Here is a 6,470-nt window from a genome sequence, read left to right on the forward strand (position 1 = left end):
AACTCAGACCCCAGAGTACTTGCATGGTAAGTACTCACTGATAAGTGGATATTAGCCAAAGACAACAGAATACCTAGGATAGAGCCTATGGACATATAGGTTGTACATATCCTATAGTAACATGCAGAAAGGCCAAGTAAGGAGGCTTTAATCTCACTTATAAGGGGGAAGATAATGATCACATAGGCAGAGGGAGGGAAGAACCTGAATGGGAGAAGAGAGGGAGAGGGGAAAGGAGGAACAGGGTCAGATATGCGAGGGGACACTAGAGAAGCCCAGACAGCCAAGAGAATGAATTGAAATATGCAGCCTCTGGTAGTGGAAATTAGGGGCACCTCCATATACCCAGGAGGTATGAGACTCTGGACTCTTTGAAGGTGACCTTAGGCAAAATGTCCAGCAATGGTGAGAGGGAACTCAAAGTGTCCAACTCCCATAGAAAGACGGGGTTAAAAATACACTGTCAAAAACCCTGATCCCCAAACTGTTTCTGTCTAAAAATCTGTGAGAAGAAAATGGAGAAGAGATTGAAGAAAAGGCGTCCAGTGACCAGCCCAACTTGGGATCCATTTCATTGGTGTTTGGATGGAGAACCAAGGCCTGACTCTATTACTGATGCTATGGTGTGCTTACATGCAGGAGCCTGACAAGGTTGTCCTCTGAGAGGCTCTATGAACAGCAGACTGAGGCACTGGCAGATACTTATACTCAACCATTGGATCCAACCTATGGTTGAAATCCAGGAAGGACTGAAAAAGTTTAAAGAGAGAGCGACCCCATAGGAAGACCAGCAGACTCAACTAACCCTGATCCTCAGGGAGCTCGCAGAGACTGAGACACCAACCAGGAGCATACAGGGCCAATGTGAGGCCCCTGACTCATATACCGCAAATGTCTGCCTGGTCTGGCATCAGTTGGAGGAAATGTGCTTAATCCTTGATAGATTTGAGTCCTCAGGGAAGGGCGAGGAAGGGGGGGCTCTCATAGGCAAGAGGGAGGAGGAATGGGACAAGGAACTGTGGGAAGTGGATCGACGGTGGGCCATGACTGGAATGTAAATAAATAAAATAACATAAAAATGAGAATAATTTTAAAAAAGGAAAAACGACTGAGCATAGACAGCCACACTGGAGAATAAAGAACTGTTGATGCTGGTTGGGATGTAAACTTTCTGGACATGGTTCAATGCAGGGATCCCCAGTCTCCATAAGAGAATAAGAGGGTGTTTGCAGCTATGATGCCTGTCACAGTCTAGGCTAGTGAACAACTTGTTAATCTCCTTTCTGTGATGTCCTTTTGTGGCACTGCGACACCCAACCAGATCACTTTAATGCGTTAGCATAATACTGCACTCTGGATGTTAGATTCAACTGCCACCTATCAGGGCATCCAAATGCACAGCCTGTGAACATAGTAGTGAGAGAAACCGCTTCACTCCAGTTCTTAAAACTAGGGGTGGGCAAAAGACTGTTTCCTTCAGGGGCAGGATCAAGGCACCTCTGTATGCTTGTCCCCTTAACACTATCTGATATTCAAGGTTTATACTTCCTCGGTACCTTTATAAATGTAAATATTTGCTGAAGAAATAATTTTATCCTGCATTCCAGCAGCCGTGGGGTCTGGGTCTCAGAGAGCTCCTGGTAGGCAGCCCTGAAGGGAGGCACACAGGGCTAAAGGCAGCCCCAGCCTCACTGTACCAACCTTGCAATGCCATCTACCCAACCTCTAACACCACCTTGGCCTGACCTTCCTAACCCTGCAGATACACATTATAATAAATTTGACATAAAACCCTCAATTCATAGTAAGTCTGTGATATTTTCCAGAGCACAACATTTCTTGCTATTGATATTTCTTAATTTCCGTTGAAAATAGATGTTTTTCTCATAGTATAAATAATCTAAACATCCCATCAAAATACTAAACTAGAAGTGAGAAATCATACGCAAAGATGTGATGTGAATCCTTTCAGGGTCTATAAATGCTCTTACGTTCATTGTATCTTGATATAGGCTATAATCACCCCAGTATCATAGCCGGGGATGTAGTTCAGTGGTAGAGCATATGCTTAGCATGTATGGGGTCCCGGGTTTGATTCCCGGCATCTCCCAAGCTTCCCTTTTTCTTCCGGGTCTCATGCTACCTAGTGCTTCACACTGAGGATAATAAAAGGGCTCATCTATGAGCATGACAACAATGTTCCTCTATAAATTTGACGATATTTCCATGGAGACCTCCATAGTTTGGTGAGTCCAGCCTGGTCATGCCTCAAACAAGTTTTTTGTTTTTTTTGTTTGTTTGTTTGTTTTTTTTTTTGTTTTTTGTTTGGTTTTTTCGAGACAGGGTTTCTCTGTATAGCCCTGGCTGTCCTGGAACTCACTTTGTAGACCAGGCTGGCCTCGAACTCAGAAATCCGCCTGCCTCAGCATCCCTAGTGCTGGGATTAAAGGCGTGTGCCACCACCGCCCGGTGTTGTTTGTTTGTTTGTTTGTTTGTTTTTTTAAATGATTTCACCTTCATTAATTCACCAAGTTTGGTTTTTATTTGGTTTCTTTTCTTCGAAATATATATACTATTACCCAGTGACAGAGATTTTCCTTTGTACATTCTGTTAGAAATTCTCTAACCTTACATTTGTATACAATGATCTGTATATGATACCTAGATTTTAACTTATGTTTGTTTTTTAAATATTTATTAGTTTATTTTATGTGCGTGCTCTATCTTCATGTACACCACTATGCCAGAAGAGTGAACCAGATCCCCAAACAGAAGGGGTGAACCACCAGGTGGTTGCTGAGAATTGAACTCAGGACCTCTGAGAAGCGCATGCAGTACTCTTAACCACTGAGCCATCCTCCAACCCACAATATAGATTTGTAGGTATGCATATATGCTTACATTAGTACTGTTCTCTGACACATAATCCTTACTGCACAAGTTTGATTTGAACATGGGATACACAGAGAAATGTTGGGTACAAGTTGGCAGTTTTCTGTACATGTGTGAGTGTCAGTATGACTGTTGATTTCTGTCTTTCCTGACTTGTCAACCTTGATTCCAATACCATTCTGGCTCAGACATCTTAGGTCTTTATGGAGGTCTCTCTTTATGCAATCCTCTTCTGTGATGTTGCTCTGTTCCTTGCTTTACTTTCTCTATCCATTTATCTATAAAGTTTGTAATTAGACAGCCAAGTAAAATGAACATTATAGCACTTATTCATGTTACATGGAATATGTAGGACAACATTGAAGGAATAGATATCATAGCAATAATGAACACTCAGACCCATGAACAGGTACATTCTGCATTTATGTATGTAGTAACTCAGCAATGTTCTGAGCCTTTCTAATGTATAGGCAATATAGGTATATGCACCCAGATTGCTCACAAATAGTGGACACTTTTTCATTCAAGTATTCCTGGTATTATTTTTAAACTACAAGTACTATGTGTGGCCTTCTCTGTGATGCGAATATTCAATTTTCTGTGAACTGTCAGAAACCAAATGTCAATGATACTCATAAATGATCGGCATGGATTACTCGATGATGGAGACTTCACTTGATTGATGTTCATTGCACTTTGCCCCTACTTCCTTAAGAGCATGTAGAGGCTACTGAGTCTACTGAAGGAAATGAGGGACATGTCCCAAAGACGAGTCCAAAGGCTATTTCACCAGACTCACCCTAAAAGAACATTATTGAGTAACTTTCAGCATCCTGTGTATAAGTCATTGGTGAACTTGTTACAGGATGTGGTTTGACTTTTTGGCCCCTCAACCAACACCTTATTGGATACCAGGGAGCTAGAGTAGAGAGAGGGAGACCCATTGTGTGTGTGGGAACAGGGATTCCTAGAAAGAAGCTGGGTCTGCAAAGATTGATCGCCTGATTGGAACTTCAGTGGTGTGGATATAATGGAATGTTGCAGTCCTAACTACAGTTTATGTGTGCTTTCTTTAGCTCAGAAGAACCCCTTCCCTGGCCCCTCTGTGTTGAAATCACCTAGCATCTTGTCACTGTCAGATAAAGTTGGACCTGTCCTACTGGCACATTTTTTCTTTTAATTGCACATAATATTATCTTAACAAAACCACAGTTTTCTTCAAAACCAAAGAGGACAAATGCCATCAGATAGCAGCTAATGCCAACAGCATAGTTTGGGCACGATTAATACTTGCATCAATGTATACAAGAAGTGATTGATTTGTAGCTTATTTGCTCTGTGACACTAAGTACTTCATCAAACTGCTTCCATATTGTACCATGGAATTTGTAATAACCTACATCTGTCTCACTCATATTTTCTCCCTCATATTTGACTCCATAATATACTTTTCCTTTGAGCTGAGAGCTGTGTATTGCATCAGCATTTGTAGCTGAATGTCACAATTAGGTTTGCAGAAATGACAAGTATTTTTCCTGAGGGTACCTCAAGATTCATTTTATCCCCTCCACTTTCTGCTATGACCAATAGTATCTAGTTTTACTTTAGGTCCCTGGGCTATCTAGTCTCTGGTCTTGGTCACAAAAGCAGTGTCAGGTGTAGGTCCCATCTGTTGGAGTGGGCCTTATGTCACTTCAGATGTTGGTTGTTGCTCCACAGGACTATGCCATAGATGCCCTGGCATATTTTGCAGGCAGGACCACAATGTAGATCCAAGCATCTCTGTCTGGAGTGATGTTTGCATTTCTCTATTGGTGGCTTGAAGAGTACTTTTCTGTACCTAAAATCTTCATCCTGCATGACAACCTAGAGGCAAGTTGTGGGAAAGAGAGAAAAGAACCCCTGGCATTTAATCCTTTACTTAGAATGTTTGGGAAATGCATCTGAGTGCCAGAGAATTCAGTCCAAGTATGAATACTATATTCTTTACAAAATGCCCCTGAATAATCAGACACCATATTCTCTATGAAGGAGCACTCTTTACACAGTTTGAACTGCTCACTTTACACTGAACAGCGATGAAGTGAGTTGTTGAGTACTAGATCTGTGTTGATCCACAAACGGAACTTCTCTAGTACACCCTTGAAGCTTCCAAACACACCAGAGATACATGAACTTGGGGATATTTGCTACTCTGTAAAACATCAGCCCTATTCACTAAAATGCAAGAATTTAGTTTTGCTCCATCCTCCTGGCTTTCATGAGAACTGCATCAGTGTGAGTCAGGCCTGATGGACTATGGAGGGGAGGGAGAGAACATAGGCTGGGAACTGGACTTGATGGGACCATCCTTAACTCTTCAGTTTGGGAGATCTTACACCTGAGTATATTCTGATTGCATATTAAAATTCATGTCTGAGATATATCTAATATCCACCCAAGACTGGAACCCAATCCTGGCCTAAGGTGAATAAAAGTATAGACTTGATGAAATTATAGAAGCTACTATGAGTCTAAGCAGAAACACACACATGCAGGCAACACACACAACACACAGAAGCAAATCCATTTGTGCACATAATTCATTTGCTCCATGAATCTGAACACAATCAATTCTGCCACTGTATATAGAAAATATATACATGCACAAACTCTAGGATGTGTGTGTGTGTGTGTGTGTGTGTGTGTGTGTGTGTGTGTGTGCTGGCTGCCTAGCGATCCCCAGGAATCTGGGTCTCTACATTCACAGGCAAGCATGTGCCATTCTTTTCTTCCTGGGGAAGGAACTGAGGTCCTCCTGCTCACTAGGTATTCATTTTACTGAATGAGCCACACCCCTGCCTTATTCTTTCATCAACCAGAGAACAAGTTCTTTTTTTTATTTGTTTGGTTTTTTTTTTACACTTCCTACCTGGATACAAAATTTCAAACAACACTCACAAGCACATATGGCCATAAGTAAGCTGATATCAGTCTCTGGCCTGAATTCTACCCCTAGCTCAAAGGACTGCCTGCACTGGAATGCCCCGACAATGAGCTTTCTGTCGCACATAATTGTATAAGTTGTGTCACATGGATAATTTTCAGCACATCTTGCATTCTGTGGTGATAAAAATCACTCTCCCATTTAGTATATGCTAATTTTTAATGTGTGTGGTACCACAGGGTACTGTCTCACATAGGCCCACATCTGCACAGAACATCTGCCTCTGGTCAGAAGGAAGGGAAGACAAAGGAACTGACTTATCTCTCATGACACACGTGATCTTGTCACTAGTGCTCTGGTAACATGCTGACAGGACTCCACATGGTGACACTTGTTCTTGTCTGGAGCTGATGTGGATGGTGAGTCCACAGAATTCTCTCAGGTTTCACTAGGAGGCAGAGAAAGGGAAGCAGGAACATGGAAGAGTGCATGAATCTGACATGAAGAACAGGGAAGATGAAACCTGTCTACATTCAGTTAAGTGCAAGTTCTACACATGTCTCCTCTTTGTACATCTCACAGACCCTTGACACACACACACAGATACACACTCAAAGCACAGACACATTTTTGTAAATATAAAGATAAACAG

General features: G+C 41.9%; 1 non-coding gene across 1 annotated transcript; it reads left to right on the plus strand.

The window, feature by feature from the left end:
- The first annotated feature begins 2,038 nt into the window (after positions 1-2,038).
- Positions 2,039-2,110, plus strand: Trnaa-agc (transfer RNA alanine (anticodon AGC)). Its single transcript has one exon. It is a non-coding gene; the product is annotated as a tRNA-Ala (tRNA).
- The last annotated feature ends 4,360 nt before the right edge of the window (positions 2,111-6,470 follow it).

Source organism: Mus caroli, unplaced genomic scaffold (genome assembly GCF_978045245.1).
Source record: "Mus caroli unplaced genomic scaffold, Mus_caroli_1 scaffold_5, whole genome shotgun sequence".
NCBI classification, from domain to species: domain Eukaryota; kingdom Metazoa; phylum Chordata; class Mammalia; order Rodentia; family Muridae; genus Mus; species Mus caroli.